The 19,962-nt window shown below is 39.2% G+C and overlaps 1 protein-coding gene across 1 annotated transcript in view; it reads left to right on the forward strand.

Moving 5' to 3' along the window:
* The window catches only part of NEGR1 (neuronal growth regulator 1), an 809,911-nt gene that overhangs the window by 641,789 nt on the left and 148,160 nt on the right, over positions 1–19,962 (forward strand). The gene's annotated exons all lie outside the window — the stretch shown is intronic.

Genomic DNA, 19,962 nt, shown 5'->3' on the forward strand with positions numbered 1-19,962 from the left:
TTGCCGATGTGAAGATGGGATATATAATACTCCTACTACTTAAAAATATACTATAAGAAATTTCATGATTTATGAACTTTGAACTACCACAATTTAAGAACTTCTGATTCTAGATAAAGCATATTGGTTGTTTGTAGAAAATAATCATTTGAAAATTATTTGCTCTATGCACACTTTAAAAGCAACACATCACGTATTATTCGAGCTTAATATTATTTAATATTTCTTAATGCCCCCACTCTGAAAAATACTACTTGCCATGCTATAGCTATAGCCATAGTGTAATAAACTTGCTTAAGTTTCTTCCATGAGGAGGATTTATTTAGTGTAATTATGAATAATATAAGCCATTAAAAATATTACAGCAGTGTGAATTTCAATTTAATGTAAATATTGATACTTCTTTGGTGTACTATTAATATTTTAAATGATTTAAATATTCAAGAACCTGAAAGAATAAATGAATTAAAAAGGCAAAGTAAAGAAAAATTTAAGGCTTAATAACACATTAACTTTTTGCTATTTGAATTTCTAAATCATATCCTGATATTTGAAACTGAAACATTAATAAAAGTGACAAATTAGGAACAAATGACACTTACTTAGGCATTTGTGGTACTCTGGCAACCTCTCCACAGTCATCTGGAGATAATGCACTGCTGAAAGGGCTCCTAAACATGGTGTCTTTAGAATGTAGTCTAATCATCTTCCTTTGCCACTGGCTTCCTATATGTAGACATTAGTGCAATTTGATTAATTTGTCAACAAAGACATACTATGCAAATCTTGTCTGCAATTATGAGCATAACCATAGAAGTCTGGGAAAACGTCTATATATTCAGAACCCTTATATAACCTCATCTGAAGCTCTTATTGCACTGAGCATTCCTGTTTTGTACAATAATTATTTTTATATGTTTTTCATCTCTCTCCACCAAATTATGTTTGTTAAGAATATGGAATCAATACCTGATTCATTGCATTATCTCCCATATCACCAAGCATAGCGTCTGGTATTTAATAGGTAATCGGGAAATCTTTAGGGAATAAATGAATTTGTTAAACAGTGAATGAGTGATTGAATGGCTAATGAATAAGTGAATGAATGAACTGGGGTTTAGATGTAAAATGTGCATTTGTAATCTCTAGATATGCAAGGCAATACCAGAAGGATTATAAGTAACACTCCTTGTGAGCTTACTGTAGACCAGATCCCATTCTAATCTCTTTATATGAATTTGTTCACTTAATCCTCATGTGATCCAAAGAGGTAAATTCTATCATCGCCTTCTTACAGATGAGGAAACTAAGATGAGGAGAGATTGAAAGCTTGGCCAAAGTCTAATGGTTAATAAGTGACAAAGCAAAACCCTGCATCCCTACGGATTGCTGCAGAGCCCAAGTTTTTAACTCTTACCTCTCCCTGTCTCTTGCTTTGAATATGAAAACATCAGTGGAGTGAAAGATAAATCGCATCGCTTGCAACACACTCTGCCAAAGCTAAACCTCCACATACAACATATTTGTCCTCCTTGTGTTTTTTTATCAACTTTTCTTTAATAATACAGGGTGCTATACTTCAACATATAAAACTTTTTAAAATAAGTGTTTAGATGTAAACAACATATGCCAGATATCTAATTTAAGTATATGAAAGATGAATGGGCTGAATGTTTGACTAAAAGCTTATACAAAAATGAGACTCAGGGACATTTAAACATACATATTTATGACAAATTTTAAGTCTCTTTGGATGGCACAGTTACCCGACACAGGCATTGTGAATCTATAAACTATATTATGGGGAAACGCAGCTTTCTTAAAGTTCATGTGATGCTAGCTGGAAAGTGCACTGTGTCACTGTGAGAAGAACTTTTATCAGAGCTTCACAAGGTCTATGAATGGGAGCATCTTCAACCTCTAAATTGATCCAAGACTAGAAGCCAATCCTAAGCTGGTCTAGTATTGGCCTATGACCAACTGTTAAAAATCTATTGCTGAAGATCAGCCCATCCTATAGTTAAGGGAGTGTGTAAAGCTAGCTTGCCCGTATTCTTATCCAGGAGAAAAGAAATAGACTGTGGGAAGTCTGCCACTTGTGTACGTGTTAATATTTGGAACATGCCATGAATAAGAATATTTTCATGTTTTCATGGTTTGTATCACTAAATAGCTAGTACACTCAGAGACAGGGTTATCAGAAATGTGAGTTTCCTAGTATAGTGTCTATACATAGCAAACACCCAAACTGACTGCTTTCTAACAGCTTTAGCCACTAGGAATCAGTTCCCCATCCATAACCATTTAGGATGAAACTTGTACTGATACAGTCTACTCCTGGTTTGTGACAACCTAGATCACCAAGAAGACAGAAAACAGGAAGCTATAATTTAGAGCTTTTCTATAACTAAGACCATCCAAAAAAGAATGCAGCATTCTTTGGGGGGGGGGGGGGTGCGTGCATTTCACATAAAATGAATCAAGGAGGCCTTGGTTTGAATTCCAGTTTTACTACATATCAGTTATGTGTGACTTTGAGTAAGCAAATGCCAAAGGCTCAGTTAACTCATTGATAAAATGAGGATATGATAGGATAAAAATTAAACGGGATAATGCATGTAAAGCATTTATCACTCAGCCTGGAACAAAGTAAACAACAAATATTAGCCATTGTTATTATATTATATCCCCTAACAGCGCTCATTTCAAAAAGCGATATATAGATGGCTGCCCTTATTTGTTAACCCAGAGCCCAACACTTTACTAAGGATTTAGAGGGTAAAGTGTCACTGGCAAGCCAGGGAGAAGTCATGCAAATCTGAAATAATGCCCCAACTCTTGCTCATAACTTAACCTCATCCTTGGTCAGTGAAGGAACCAGACTTTGTGGCGCTAATTCCAGATTAAATATGATCTTTGCTGCATCGAAGTTCAGGAAACTAGAAGATTCAAAGAGTAAAGGCAAACTAAAATTTTCAGGCTCAAATAATTTATTGAATAGCAGCCTTCATTCATTAGATAGATGATAGATAGATAGATAGATAGATAGATAGATAGATAGATGTATTTGGATATGTATATTGACTGCCTACAATGTACAAAGCACTGTGCTCAATGTTGAAAAGAAAAGAATTAATAGATCTAGAAGACCAATCCTCAGAGAGTTCTCTGATGGACGAGAGGAAAGGAATTAGAAACAGACAACTGTAATGCAATACAGTAATGGTGGCAACTAAAGCAGAGAAGAGGCTCTTAATCTGGTCTTGAGGGCCATGAAAGGACTGTCATCTAGAATAGGCAATGTCAGTATGAGAATTATAACCAAGATACAACTCAAAATACCACCATTGGGTCATTTTCAAAGGTCGAAGTTTGCAGGGTTCATTCAGGAACAATCATGAGCACAGTGCACAGTGACACAAACGAGAGAATGATCAACTCAGTCTCAGCGACTGATGGTGAGCTATAGAGATGACCCTTGAATAAAGGACGTGATAGGATTGAGCCTGGGTGTGAAATGGGTGGGGGTGGGGGTGGGGGTGGGGGTGATAATACTCTGGAATGAAGTAGCTACTCTAAAGACATGGCAGGCTGAAACAATCAGATACATTTGAAGACATAGTAGTACCTTTATAGGATTGGGGTAGAAGATGGGAGAAGAGAGTATTGAGAGATGACTGGACAAGTTGGTAGAATTAGGACAGGAGGGGCTGCACATGAACTTGGACTTTATCTTTCTGGTTTTGGAGAGCTGTTGAAGGATTTTTGATAAAGGAAGGATCTGATCAATTTACTTTCTGAAAGACATTCTTAGGTAATGTGAAGGCTAAACCCAGATATTGGACTTATAAGAAGAGAATTGCACGAAAAGGGGAGCAGAGGTGAAAGAGTAGAGAGAGGAGTTCATGACTAAATGTGGAGAGAATCTAGACAAATCCCACCATTTACTTGGGTGAGATTAACCAGGATAGAACATGAGAGGAGGATTAGCATTTTCAGATCTGGGGAGAAGGTAGAGGTGGAAAGAAGAAAAATGACTTTAATTTTAGACATACTCAGTTGGAGGCAATCTCCAGGATGGAGATATGAATTAGAAGTTACTAGAATGAAGGTGGTAATTTCAGTTAGGTATGGCAAAGAGATGAGCAAGGGCCAAAATCCAAGTAAAATCAGCATTGAGGAATGAGCAGAAGATGAAACATCCCTCAGAAGCTCGTGGATTCCGTGTGGGCAGGGATGCCCGACGCAGATCAGTGCCATGGAAGCCGTAGGAGGAGACCTGTTCAAGAAAAGGGAAGGTCAGCAGTGTCCAACGGTACAGCAGATGGGAGACGTCTTAAACTCCATCACTGTCCCTGACAATTGGCAATTATTGGTGATCTTTGCCAAAGCTGCTTCTGTAGCAAATTGGGGGTGGAAGTCACGATGCTGTGGGTAGAAAGGTGAAGGAAGTGGGTGAGGAAGTAGAGACATGGGCAGTACACTACCGCTTCCACAGGCGAGGGTGTGAAAGGAAGAACGTGGGCTGAAGATCTGCCTTGATGCCTCAGGGCCTGGTCTGCACTGGGCCTTGCTCAGTAATAGGCCCAGTGGCCGACAGAGACGCGGCACCCCAGTCATTGGTGATCGTCCCTCCTGCGCTTCTTGCTCTTCTGCAAGCCTCTCTCATTCTGTTTTTGCCCCTTTCCTCACATCTTTCTTCAGTCCTAGAGAAGCAACAAAGGACTGATTAAAAGTGAAGTCACCTTAAACCCCTTTGCCTTCCGTGGCCTGTGGACTTTTAGACTGTCATAGTCAGAGGACATCTCATTCTGAGCAGAAATGTTAGTCCTCTCATCAGTAGAATGACTTTAGGTAAAGAATATATAGTTTCTCAAGTGAGGGCAAAGCAGAATTTTGTAGGAAAACTGTGGGAAACCTAGTATACAGTGAATCCCTCACCTTCTAGACCATCTGTCCAGAAATTTCTGAAATATAACCTGCCTTGAAAACATCTCTTAAAAAAAAAAAAAAGAAAACATCTCTTAGTGTGTGTGCGTGTGTGTATGTGTGTGTGTGAGAAAGAGAAAGAGAGAGAGAAAAAAAAATATTCTGTGGATCAGTATAGACCAGCCGCAGGGAACAAGTGCTTGAACAAAATTAATAATAGATGACAGCATGCCAACTATTCATAGCAAAATTCCTTATTAAGTAAAAAATGTGGGATTCAGAATTATTTGGGATTTTATACTATTTTTCAGTTGTGGTTTTTACTTCCTGAACATGAGCAACTGAAAGAGATGATTCCTTTAAGTCTTTCCCTAAAATGATGTGAACGGAATGATCCCATCCTGCCATCTATGGGTCCAATTCATCAAATTTACACCATTATTTGATCAGCAATTCAGTAACTGATCGAATTCATTTCTATAGGCAAAATATGTTGTATATGCTTTGTTTCCCGCCTTCTTTAAAAAAAGAAACCGGATATTCATGATAGGACCCAAAGAATCACAGTCTAAAGGGAAAGAAAGAAGATGAGTTAAGAAGAAGAAAATCTTAGCCATATAAACATACTGCTTAAAATTCACATAGCTTCGATGTAATACACGCTTCTCCTGAGACCTAATCTATGAAAATATTGGGGACAAGTCAAGCTTTAATAGCAACAGAGTCCTGGCACACAGGCCTGCGTAGACAACGATGATATTGCTACAGTCTGTGGGCGCCAAATCCCCGTGTCGTGTGTGCCCAAAAGTGGGGTGTCAAACCTATTGTTAGAATATAGGTCCTCATGATGCCATAAGGACTTCTCTCCTGTGTGTGTGTGTGTGTGTGTGTGTGTGCGCGCACGCACATGCGTTTATTCAAACAACAAAGCATTTGCCTCAGAAATATTACACAAAGTCTCCGAAAGCCTCACCATAACTTTGTCTTTTCCCTGCCTTGGCAACCCTGTGGAGACAATAATGAAGTTCCAATTTCAAATGTTTTATACAATCAGGGCTATTTAACTTTCTGGAAAATCCCCTTTCATGTTAGAGGCTCTTTCTTCCCAATCTGTTTAATTTGATGGACACCTTCTCATTGAGATTAAAAAAAAATAAATAAATAAAGTCAGTAGCTGATACCCAAAAGGAAAATGGAAGAGGCTGTTGGAGAAAGTAAGAATGTGGCTGGCATAACAGTTTTTCCTTGTTTAGATCTGACTGAGGCAGGCAAACGTTATTTTTTGACTGATTTGTTGAATATGGAGCCAGCTGTGCCCTTGCAAGTAATATTTCAGCTCTCTGCTTGCTTCAAATGTCCCCACATGCCAGTAAGCAACTGTATGGGCTCTCTGTTACTTTTGTGTATTATAATAAACCCTGATTCCGTGTGAAAGGTGATACCACAAATTTGAATGATTCATATTTTAGATTGAAATTGATCTCCCCTCCTGGAGCTTAAAAGAGATAGGAATTTCATTTTGGTTGAAAGAGGCAGTAATAAATTTAGACGTGGTGATTATTGAAGACAGTGTGCTACGTGAGCCAACTAGCTTTATCCTCACAGCTTTAAGATGTTAATGGAAAGCCTTTCCTGGATGTTCTAGTAATAAATATTTGACAAAAAATCAGGTTTGCAGTTACAGGTAGATTTTGATAGAGCTGCACCAACCTACTGAAGGCACTCTGCTGGGCTGGAATCCGCACAGACGTAATCGTCATACAGATACTGGATGTACACAAATGTGCTGAAATGCAGTAGGAGTGGAGCGAGAAGATTTTTTTATTTTCCTCCCTGACCTTATGCCTAGAAGCTTTGTGTGTTCTCGAGGAGCTAGACACAAAATAGTCATCCAGTGCCATCCGTGAGACGTGATACCCAACAGGTCGAAGCACTCAGAACAACTGCTGGAACCTATGATGCTCCCGGTCACCGGATCAGCACGAGTAAGAGCCAACCCAACCCAAGTGCTAAAGATGCGCTCGTGAAGCCACGTCAAAAGACAGACCCTTAGAGCAAGAGCAGTCTTGGGTAGTACCTGGTTTTTTTCCAGCTTTTTGAAGCAGTGGATTCCTTTCTTTCCCCCAGATAAGACCTGGTGCTCATGCCCTTACTCTGTAACAACGATGAAGTTGGGGTTCATTTGCCTGATGGGGAGGGAAGCGTGGAAAAGCCTGTCTGTTCCCTCCCTCGCACGCTGCACAGTGACCCCGGGGCCTGGCCAACAGCCATGGGCCTCCACAAACCAGGTTTGGAAGCTTTCAGTCTAGGAGTTCTTTCCATCTGGGGGTGCGGGAACTCCCAAGTTGCGTATTGTCACAGCAGATGGAAAGCTGCAGCCGGCTCCGTTTCTCCTGCTCCTGGTGCAGTGCTCTTTCCACCACACAGGCCAACCACCGAAAGCTCTGGAAGCAAGCGGATCGCCGTCGCCTGTGCAGGATGTTGGTCGGTTCCTGCAATCCCCGTCTTTAAGCTTCCTTGTCTCACCTGATTTTTATCGGGTCGTTGTGAAGATCAAATGATACAGGACACGTAAAATAGCAAATACGGTGCCTCATTACGTGTCACTTTTCCTTTTCTTCCCTCTCCGGTACGGATGATGCAAACACTGAAGGGTAAACCAGTGGAAACCCAATCCCTGTAGCCCCAGGAACAGTGTGGCTTCATCTCAGTGGAGGTTCCAGGACGGCGCTGGTTCTTCAATTCATTTATTCATGTACTTATGTATATCGCTAGGATACTGTCTTTTTTATTAGAATTATTAATTAAATCAGCCATGCACATAAGCATTCACTTGTAATGATGTAAAAAAAAAAAAAGTGGCCAGGTTGATAGAGAGGGTTGTACAAGATTAATTACTCTACTGATGTGTTTCCTTCAGGTTAAGAGGCAATTTGACAGCTGCATCCTCCAGCTCCTGAAGCTACACGTGCCTCCCGATGGCTGACGAGGGGTCAGTAAATGCCAAAGGGAGGATGGAGCGTTGCTATTTGCTGGTGCCATTGATCAGCCCCGAAATGTAGCAGTTTTGAGGGAATTAGGTACCAAAAAGATATTGAAAAATCAAAAAGAGTTTCAAACTCAGCCATAAAATTTTACTAGGGGGTCCTAGGCTGAGAGGCAGGCTATTTAGGTTCTTGCCTTTCCTTGGAGAAGTCCTTACTTCTGAACTGAACTTTCTGGCCTCAGTTTCCTCATCTATAAAATGAGGGGAATAAAATAAATAGCCAAATTCTCTTTCGGCCATAATGCTTCAAGAGTCTAGGAAAAAAAAAATCTATGTATGTTTAAAAGAAGTAGTATTCACGTATTGACTGATATTAAAAACAGTTACACTTACCCCTTAACATAGTAGAAAGGCTGCCAATATTTTTCCCTTCTGTACGTTTTTGTCATTGAACCCGAAATTATTTTTTATTGACAGGGGAAGGAAAAAAAAGTATTTTAATGTGTTTTGCTCTGTGGCAAGTTTCCATAAAGTTTAGCTCAATAGCACTGCTGGCCTAATCATTTTGTCATCTCTACAAAGAATTTTACTCTCCAGGGAAATTTCCTTTATGTTCACAGTTTCAATTCTGTCGGCCAATAAACCTATGGAAAGGCACGAGAATAGATCTTCCTGCTTGCTGTTTCACAAAACTCTGACCCTTATAACAAATCAGGCCAAAATGTGACCCTGTGTATATGGGAGTTGTGGCTATGAAGATTTTGTGAAAATGAAAAGGTGCCAGCATTTCCAGCTTGGAGAAGGTATTAGCAGCCTCTGGCTTCCTGAGGGCCTCAGCTGGCCTCCCCCCGACGGCACGGGGGGCCCGGGAGCGATTCCCCTCGCGGGGACGTCTCAGGTGGTCTCCCCAGAACACTCGCCCAGCGCGCAGTGTGTCCCCTGTAGCCGGGACGGGATCCGGGGCAGGATCCAGTAGTGTGAGCACGGCTAGGTGGCTCGGGCACTGCCTCCCACCCCTACTCTGGGGCTGTGGTGTCTTCTCCTGGGAAATGCTGAGTCCGAGAGAGAAGTGAAGGAGAGGATCATCCCCAAGTGCCAGTTTATGAGCCTTCCCGTTTGTCCTCAGGCCACGCGAAGTGCAATTAATAGAGCACATCACCATAAAGGAAAAGTAAAGTGGAATTGGATTTTTTTTTCTCCCCTGTTTTGATGTTCCAAATAAAGGAAAAAAAGAGGAAGAACTAATTGCAAAAGCAATGATATTTCAGTGGGCCACGCTTGCTCTGAAGCTCTGTCAATTCTGCTTTCGTAGCCGTAAAGTGGCTGGGGAAGTGACTAGAAATGGCACATCCTCATTGACTGTGTCTATTCAGCATGGACTGGATTTCCCTACTTATAAATATAATTCAATTGAGATTTCTCTCCGGAGACACAAATGAGATATCTGCGCGCTACATGTTTAAGTAAGATTTGGATAAATCAAGCAAGACTTGCTTGCGTGGAGATGTTGTTTCACCTCTGGCATGGCCAGAAATTCTTAGTCAGTTGGATTTTTCCAATTTTATCTTTTTCTTTTTTTTTTTTACAAGATTTCTCTTTCAATGATTTTAAAGCAAAGAAATAACTCGAGTAACCCAGCTCTAAAATGTGGTATGAGGTAGGTTGCATGCTCTTCAGTTTCCTTTCTTTGATTTTTTAAATCAATCCAATTAGTGCATATGTGGAACAGCCTAATTAGTGAGGCAGATCATAATTCTTGTCAAAGAACCGTTAGAGTCACCACTCGGGCCACTTAGAAAGAATTAAGTTTTCTAAAATACTTCATAAGACAACATACAGCATGTGCTTTTTCTAAAACTGGCGGGATTATAGTCATGTTTTAAGGATGAGTGGTCATACCTATAAGGAAAATTCATATTTACTCAAAAAATAACAATTTCTTGGGAGCCCTATAGCTTATAATAATATGCTTACCCAAATGTAGACAATATCTATACTTGAACTATTTAACTAAGCAAACACATTTTTAGGAAGACTTGCAAAAGCTATGAATGCACAACTCTGTGGTCTTGACTCTGCTGGAAAAAGATAAAGCAGAAGTGTTTATTTCTCTCAAGCTGGCGTATTGCTGTTGGAGTCCATATTTGACATCCTTTCTTACACCCATTTCACCTCATACTTCAGAACCACCTGTATTTCCCCAACATCCCTCCTGCCAGCAGCACCTGAAGGAATGGGTCTCGTATGCCAAAATATTCTTAGACTGCCACACATCACCTCCATTAGAATCTTCTGTTATTTACTTTTTTTTTCTTTGTTAGCATATTCCCTGATTCTTCCTCCTTCTTATTCTTGTTTTCATATTTTCTGAAGGACAAAGGACATGATTACTCACATATTTTAGTTCTAGATTCACCTGCTTTCTGGATCATACCCTCTTTTTGTTTTTTTTTTTTTTTCTTCCTCTCCTTTTTTCCTCAACTCCAGGACTTCATCATCACCAAAACAGATAAATAGAAGCTTCTCTAACCAGGAATATAAATTTCGGAACAGCAACACACAGCCCCAGAATGGGCAGCTCAAAAATTGCTTTTGAGAGCTTCATCACCAAAAATGTAATCAAACTTAGCTTACCCAAAATTGATTTAAGTTGCAGCCTAAGGCCCAACCTTTGACCAGGGCAGCGTTCGCACTTGCATCGATTCAGCCCACAATTGAATTACTCAGCAATTCTGCGCACTTTCAGCTCCAGCCCTGGAGTGCAAATGGCCAATTTGGGAAACAACCTGGTTGAGCTTGAAATTTGCAGGAAGATTTCCTCATACATTCCTGGGAAAAAAGCAGGCTTACTTTTAAAAAATAGTCTTAGTCACAGAATTGGCTGCCCAGACCATCTTTTGTTTGTTTTTTATGTTCATTTTGATGTAAGAAAACTGCTTCTCCCAGAGAATCTCTTGACTGAAAAGATGAGTTCAAATCTTAAGATATGTGTACAAAAATTTGGAGAAAATGAAATTAATGGTGTTAAAATAAGGCAGTATAATATTCTAGTAGATAAAGAGAAAGGTCGTGTACATGTTGTATTTTATAGCTCTAGATGCGGCAGTTAAAGAAAAAAGCAAGACATGGTTTTTGTGATGTAAGCAAAAGAACCTTCCACAGGTATCCATCGAATCGTATTCTATGAAGCACATCCCACCCTTCCTTTCCAAAATATTTTATAAGATTAGCACAAAAAAATTATAAATACTCTTTCTAGGACATGGCGGGCTTTTGTTATACATTTTTATTTTTCATATTTACCCCGTTGTGCTGTAAATTAGTTGTAATGTCATCTGTCATCCTCATAGAGCTCCTTTTATTTTCACATAAACCTTCCTATCTTTATGTGCTTATTTTACATATTTATAATTATAACGTAGATTGAATTTTATACCTTGCAAAAACCTCCCCATATTTCTATTCAGTATTACTTAATAAAAATTGTACGGCTTCACTGTTATGTATTCAGTGAGTGGTGCAGGGGTAGAAGTGTAATTGCAACAAAGAATGCGTATCACAAAATTTACAAATAATGATAAAATGTTATTTTATCCCATCTAGCCAATTCCCTCTCATAGAATCCTTTCACTGATTCTGGCCAAAATCATGCATCTGTGGCCAGCTATGGCTGCGATTCAATCATGATTTGACAAGTGGAGGTGTATCCCAACTACGAGTGTTATTCTGCTATGAGTATCTGTTGCTAGTTTTATTTATGGTGGTGAGTAAGATGAAGGTAACCTCTTTGCTAAAACATATAACGGTTTTAGATCCTGAAAGAAAATCCTCTTAGTTATGTTTTCTACTCACGATTTAATGGCTACATTCAATATACTTTTATGTTTAATTTCCATTACCATTTTCACAGTCATTTTCTTAAGTGTCAACAATCAACAACAATAATGAAAAATCAACCCCAAATTTGGAGCGTTTGCCAATCATTCTCTCTTTGGCTTCATGGGATTAAAACATTACAAGATAAGCATCCCCTGTGGCCTCACAACTTTGGTCTAAAATGTTGCTTAAGGACTAGTGTAAAGTAGGGATGAGGCATAGGGATGGAGTCATGGGAAAAACCTGAAGATCATAGATCATAGTATTAATGTCACAAAATAATTTTGAAATAATGAGTTTTGAGGAGCTGTAACATGCTTTTAATATCATTTATTTAATTGCAAGCTTATAAAACTTCATTTTAACAAAGGAAACATTTAGCAAACTGCTCACATTCCTTCAAGTTTAACAGCCGGCTCCCGTGACCTGATACACGCCGGTTTCAATATGCCTCTACTGACCCGAGTGAGTACTAAGGACGAGTAGCTTCCTTCCCCGTCTACAAACTGCAAGATTCTAGGCAAACTACATAACCTTTTTTATCTTCAATTTACTCATGAAAAATGGACTTAATCATACTTTATTCACATGGAAGTGAAAGCATCTTATATATTAAACAAGATACGTGTTTATATGCACTTGGTGCATGGTAAGAATTCATCCGTTTGTCTTTCCTCCACCTCTTATATAACTCCAAGCCGCCTCATTTTATCTCTAATTTCCTTAACTTTACTGTGAGGTAGGGATGACTTGATACAATATCTCCAAATCAATATACTGACCCCTGATGGAGGTGAGACTTTTTTCTGTCTCTGTGATAAGCTCATGCACCCCCGAATGCCCACACGTGCATGCAGCATTTCTTGTTCACATTTGCTGCAACACAGAACGTTTCCCTCTTAAAATTGACTCCATCCCTTTGCCTCATCCCTGCGTGACACTAGTTCTCAAGCAACATTTTAGACCAAAGTTGAGGCCGCAGGGGATGCTTATCCTGTCATGTTTTAATCCCATGAAGCCAAAGAGAAAAATATATCACCGGGTCATAAAAAATTTTCAGTATTTCATATTAACATCACAACAGATTCCAGATTTTGGAATATAACCAGACCAGGGTCAGGGGACAAGGAATACATATTTTGAGTTGCTTTGAAGTAGTTGGAATCTGTTTCCTCTTATCCCCCCAAAGTATCTTAAAGTGTTTTGTTTCCTTGCTCTTCCTACCTGTTTAAAGCAAGAAAATTATAGTGTGTAGGCTGCGTACTTTGGGACATGAAATTAGCCAGTAATGTCATATTCTTGAAACTGCAGTATCTATTCACTTATTCAGCTTACTGACTATCTTAAGTGCCTAGCCCCGTGCTGTGCTGGGAACACAGAGGTGAGCCGGTAAGACTTGATTCCTAACCCTTTGAAGACTGCTCTTTTTGACGGAAAGGCTGGAGACAGAAGCAGTTGCACAGAATGTGGTAAATTCCTGGAGGTGAGACACAGAATGACAGATGTGAAGCAATAAAATAAATTTCGTATGGCTGGAGCACAGAGGACAATGAAGGGAAAAGCGGGCGGACACAAGGAAGGAAAGGAAGGCAGCACTAGCTTGTGAATAGCCGTGTAGGCATGTGCTACCATCTTTTAATGTGTTATACGAATGTGATGTGCATCCTTCTCATACACTATTGATCGCTTTTAAAATGTGAGTGACAATTTCAGTGATGAATACTTATTACCGAAATATTGTGATACTTTGGTTCTTAAGAAGTCTCACCATGCATGTGCAGCAACCCCAGTCCCTGACATAAAGGCTACTAAAGGTAAAGTTACTAAGATAAAGGCTACTTTTGGTCTGAACTTTAATTCCTCTGCCACGTGTGGCCATCCTCAGACACGTATAACCTATTTATCGCTTCCTCATATATTTCTAGAAAAATCATATACACTTGTGCCAACTTGCATTTAAAGGAAGAACAGTTGCTTCAATCTCTTGACACGTTATGCTGATCCAATAGTAAAATAATTAGTACTGAACTATTTTTTCTAATATGGTCTTCCCTAACTTTTTTCTAGGACACTGTTAATCTGTTCAGTAAATCAGACTATAATTGTCTGGTCTCAGATTACACAGGATGTTGCAAGAAGCTCTCCAAAGATACTTCGGAGTAAAATCTTTCATCTCTGACTACTGTAATAAAGTCAAATACTCTTGCCCCTGAATGAACCCATGGAGAACTTTCCTATATAGATTTTTAACACATTGTCTCCTGGTTAGATAGAAAATCACCTGACTTGTAAGGTCACAGTACTGATTGATAGCCAAACATTAAAAAATTATTTCTGTGTCCTGGAAAATAGCCCATCAAGATAGTTCTACCAATTTAGTTACAGTCCACTATATGCAATGGAATATCCAGCGTAGTATGTACTTTCTCCAGTCCCAGACCAAGGAAGAGTTAAGCTCTCTAGAACTTGCCTTTGTTTATCCATGTGTTTTGTTATGTTTTGCTTTGGTTTTGAATAACTGATATCTCCAGTCCCATCTTTCAACTGGTTATGATAGGAACTGGATGAGAGAGCTAAGATGGCTTAGTACAAATCCAGCCCCACGGTTAATCAGCGAGTCAATACAAATGCCTGTGTACACCACACTGTACTAATGGCTGGAGGGTGAGGATGCGAGGAAAGGGAAGTGTGAGGAGAAAAGTCTAGCAGCCTCTGTTCGGTACAGCTGGTAGGAGATCAGACTTAGTATCTAGGTTCAATTAGAGAATGAGGAGAGGCAAGATGTAATGCAGTGTTCTATCTAGATAAGGTAATTATGGCTTCGGGAGTTCAGAAAAAGTGAGTATCAAGGTACTGGAAAAAGATAACTCCAAGGCAGGATTCTGCTGATGGAGATTCAGAAGCATTATCTTCAAATACAAAGACAACATTATTATCCTTTGTGATTTACAGTTGTTTAATTCAATGGGAGATAGGCCTGACTTTTAACAGTTTTGAAAAGTACTGTGTTCTGTTCCTGTGGTTATTGTTGTTGTTTAAGGAAGAAAGTGCAGCAAAGTAACAAGCTTACACAGAGGACAGTTTCAGACTGGAAATGGTGCCAATTACCACGTCGGTGGAAAATAGAAAAAATCTGAGTGATTGGAAATGATTCTTTTAGCTATGCATGTGAGTGTGTGTATGTGTGTGTGCGCGCGCGCGTATGTATCTGTGCATAAGGCTGAATTAAAAATCACCTCATATTGATTTCATTTCTTCATGACCATCATTATGTGTATGGTTTATAACCTCTCCATCCTAAAAGACCATCAGGTGCATGGTCGTTTAAGTACTTACTCATATTTGTCATTTTATAGGAGCTTATAGGAGCTTGGTCGTTCCCCCAACATTGTTGATTGCCACCATGCTGTAGGCTTCTTCATAGGGGAGCCTTTAAAGCTATAAATTCTAACATTTGTTATTTAAAATGACTTTTAAAAAATGTCCAAAACAGAAGTCTAGGAACAAAAGCAAATTATTTTATCTATATTCTACTTTACCATTAAAATTCTGTTGAACCGAAGTGCTGAAGGGCTGTATTCCAAAAATAATTTATCAATGCTTATTCATTAATATTAAAATCCTGTGAGACTTGTCAGGAATGAACACAAAATTTTAAAATCTGTGAATAACTTTCTAGATAAGTTTTCTAAAGCATCTGTGTTAGGATTAGGGAACAGTTGCAAGTAATGAAACCCAAAATTGACTTAAACAAAATGCTTATTTCCCTATCACATGGAAGCCTGGGATATAGATAGTCCAGGGCAAGAATGGCATCATAATATTAAAAACATAGTCTCCTTGCGTGATTTTGTTCCACTTTGTACCATCTGTTCCCAAGTTACATTACGGTCCCAAGTATCCCACCTAGTTCAAAGCGTAATATTGGTACTTCAGGCTGTGGGAAGAATAGAGGGGTGGGGATCTTACTCCTTTCTTTTATCAATGCTTCCCCAAATCTGAACACACTATTTACGTTTTTTTTTCATGTAAGGCAGTGTCTTTATTGTTTTTAAATTAAAACCTGTATATCCTTAAAGTGCACAACATGATTTTGATATATATGTATACATCACTATATACTTTTCACTATATTCGCACATATATTTAGTGAAACAATTACTCCAGTCAAGGTAATTACCATATCTTATTACCATGTAGTTACCACTTTTTGTCTGTGTAATGAGAGCACCTGATACCCACTCTCTACTCTCATAGCACATTTCCAGTATTTAACACATTATTTAAGGCAGTCATTGTGCCGTACACTAGACCCCTAGCATTCTTCCTACATAATTGCACCTTTGTACCCTTTGATCAACATCTCCTCCCTGTTTCCCCCACCTCCTAGCCCCTGGTAACCACAGTTCTACTCTTTGTTTCTATGTATTTGATTTTTTTTAATTCCACATGTGAGATCATACCATTTTTTTTCTTTCCGACTGATGTATTTCACTTAGCATAATATTCTTGGTTAGTGACAGCTGAATTCTCTGCCAAAACTGTATTTTTTTTTATTATAGGAAAAGGATACATGGCTATTGAGGGACAACCAGTAAGTAGTATTTACTACAGTCTATCTGTGACTCAAATAGCCAGGCATGCCCTTCTTCCTCTATATAAAACATACCCGTTCCTATCAAAGGTAGATGATCACAGTGCTCTATCAGATGTTGGATCTGAGATCCAAGACCTCTCGGTGATGCACAGTCCTTTCTGTCAGCCTGAATGTGACACATCGTGTGCAGCTCAACTTGGGATTCAAACAAACATTTTCTGCCACATACGGGCTGAATGTACTATGGTAAACTAAAACACTGTAATAGCACTTCCGTTATAAAAGGGGAAAGGGGAAACCCACAACAACCATTATCACAGCAATGGTCAGCTCCTGCCCGTTTGAAGAGTCAAGATCCCTTTTTTCTGCCTGTATTATATGTTCCTCAGGTAGAGCACAAGGCAGCTACTCATTCTCTGCTCTGGAAAGAACTCCCAAGTCCATTGTCCTCTGTGGCCCTTGTCTTTTTCCTTTGGGAACTCTGGATGCTGGGCTCCATGAGTCTCTCTGAGGAAAGCGTTGGGGACCGAACAAGCTGTGTGGCCCACTTTGTACGGAGGCAGATTGACGACACAGAACTCTCTTTAAAGTTAACAACTACAATAGGAGACCAGGTTGGTGGTTTACTTTGACAAAACCGTGTGCCCTGAAACTTAATTGGCTTCCAGTCTAGTTAATCTAATTTGTTAGCAGCCTTAGGAAAATGTTTTTGGTAGAAAGAATTTTGAATACTGGTAGCTTCGATGTTTTACTTACTATCATCTTTGTTCTCTCTCGGTCGAACATGGCTACATTATTAAGGAGATCAAAAATGGTGGGCTTGGTTGGAAAGACAAGAGTCATAGTTTTGTCTGTGCTCTAAGGTTCACAGACTTTCCATGACCACTTTGTTTGATGTGGAGGTTGATGCTTTATAGCCACTTCTTAGGTGCTTTAACTGGGGACAGAAGCAATTGGCTTTTTCAGTGCTGCACGATATGTTACCAGACTCTCCATCGCTTTAGGTTGTAGGGTGCAGGCAGCTCCTCCTTCAGCAAAGGTGTATTCCTTCCCATCTCTGTAGACCAGCCAGCAGTACAATGAATTCATGATCTCAGAGTGGCAAATGCAGGCAGCACACATTAACCCCTTGAATTCTCCTATTGTTCTTTCATCTTTGAAAATCATATGTGTAGGCTCAATGTCAGAAGAATTTTATATTACATATTGAACAAATAGTTGTTCTTCCATAGACACTAGAATACCCCAAGTGAGTAGGGTCATGAAAATTACCAAGATTACACCGAACCAGAGAAAATGAAAGAAATTTGTATATTTTGAGTTCAATGAAAAATGAACTATCTTCACCAAATGAAGCACCACGTATGCATAGAATACAGGCCCATCATTTAAGGTAGAATGAGAGTGGGTACAGAAAATAACTTATTAAGCTTTTCTAAGAAAGTATCAAGCCCCTATGGCTAAATGAGAGCATATATTTACTGATATCACCAACATTCAAAGAAATGTCTGGTTCTTGGGAGAACAATAACAGAGAATTTTTATGGCATGGACCTTGCATCCCTTTCCCTGCTCCCTTTACTTTATACATGAAGAAATCATTCCAGAGAAGAGAGGTAATAACTATTCTTCGGCATAACAAGTTAATGGTAGAACCTAGATAAGAACTCAGTTCTCCTAACACTTTGCTTTTTGCAATTGTGCAAGAAAAAAAAAAGACTGAAGAAATATGTGACAATGATTGTGAAATATCTGAGATTATCCTACTTATAAGTTAATGTTAGCTTGCCATAGTTTCTTTAGCAGAAAACACAAGACCCCTGGATCAGAGAAACAAGATTTTATTACTCAGCAAGAATGATAGCCCTGGAGTCAGTACATTTGCATCCATTCCCTGAGCCCCACATTCCCACAGAGTCCATATAAATGGCCCATATGGGTGCTTGTACATGCCAGGGGTTCTGTTAAAGGGGAAGAACACTGAGCTTTGGGAACCCGGAGTTTCTAGCGGCCAGTAAGCAAGCCTGCCCAGGAGACACTACCTCATCCCACAAGAAGTGGCCTGAGTAAAGAGCACGTACTCTTTATTATCTACGGAAGACTTACATTGTTGGCATTCCCAACAACAACAACAACAAAAAATGTAGCAGTGTGCAATACCCATGAAGGAGTAGCTCCCAATAACCCAGATAGAGAGATACAGATTGTGGGTGTATCCCCTAAAACAGCACTTCTTAAATTATATACTGAAATATACTGAAACCTTGATAGAAGGCAGACTGATTCAGTGATTCGGGACCAGAAGCTAAACTTCTGAATTTCTTCAAGTAACCAGGGATACTAATGCTGCGAGACAAAGGACCACTCTACATTAAATAGAAGGGCTATTAGGAGAAGTCTGGTTGGGTCTGGGAATGGCTTAAAGGTCACCATATTCTAGATTCTGGACATCTATCTCAAATGCGCAGTCCTTCTAGTCCATTGCCTAGACTTAGCAATTGTGTGAGACTGACACTGACTCTAAACTCTATGAGACCACAACATACATTCTGAATGGACCCCCAAATACTGATTTATTTATGTACAATAAGAAATTGACTTGGACTATAATGTTCATATTGGCATCATCACCTCGTTCTGGTGCTAAAAGGAAGCAACATGAAAAGCTACATCATAATCAGAAGTTGTTTTATTAATTCTTCCTAAGAAATCACTGAGCCAGACCCTACAGTCTCCCCTGTAGCCAGACCTGCGTTAGACACCAAATCACAATCAGCAGATTGCTTCGTGGTCATGGAATCTGACAAGGGGAGAAAAATGAATCAAACAGTAAATGGCATTAGTCTACAACCAACAGCCCTTCATTCATCTCACCAAAAAAATGGCAATTCTAGCAGTGGGGTAAATATGCATAAAGTTCAATGATTCTGGCTCCCTTTTCTCCGAGTGGTACAGACATCCCATCCATCTCTAAAGCACCCCCTCCTATCCTATTTGCCCCTGTGATTTTGCTGTGCCTGCAGCTGACCAAATCCTGGATCTCTACCTCCTTCCTCTTAGGAGTAGCATATTCTTTGTTTAGATGTGTTAATGTATTCAATCAGGTTTCTGTCAAGTTCTGTTTGCTGTATAATTTCTTTTGTCTTTAAAAGGTAATTTTGCATATATCTGTTCTGATCTGTTGCTTTCATAATTTAACTCTCAGAAGGCAAGCTAATTTCCCTCATTTTCAATTCTGCAAGTGAGATGGGGGCATAGCCCATCCAAAAGGCAATTCATTCAAAGTCCAGCCAATTATCTCATTGCTTATTTATTCAACTGATTATTTGATACCCTGTAAAAATAAGAAAAATACTCTCAAATAAAAATTTTTAAATGAGCTTTTCCTTCTCCTTGAAATATTTTTAGGAAAGTTGCCATTGAAGACCATATGTATGAATTATCCTACCAGTGTTCAAACCACATTAAATATTATGCAGTATTCCTCTTAGTTTCTATGAATAATACAGTCAGAGCCTATGTGTACTTAGCAAATTTATCTAAAACCTACTATTATGAAAAGGCTTCAGTCTTA

Source organism: Vulpes vulpes, chromosome 3 (assembly GCF_048418805.1).
Source record: "Vulpes vulpes isolate BD-2025 chromosome 3, VulVul3, whole genome shotgun sequence".
Taxonomy (NCBI): Eukaryota; Metazoa; Chordata; class Mammalia; order Carnivora; family Canidae; genus Vulpes; species Vulpes vulpes.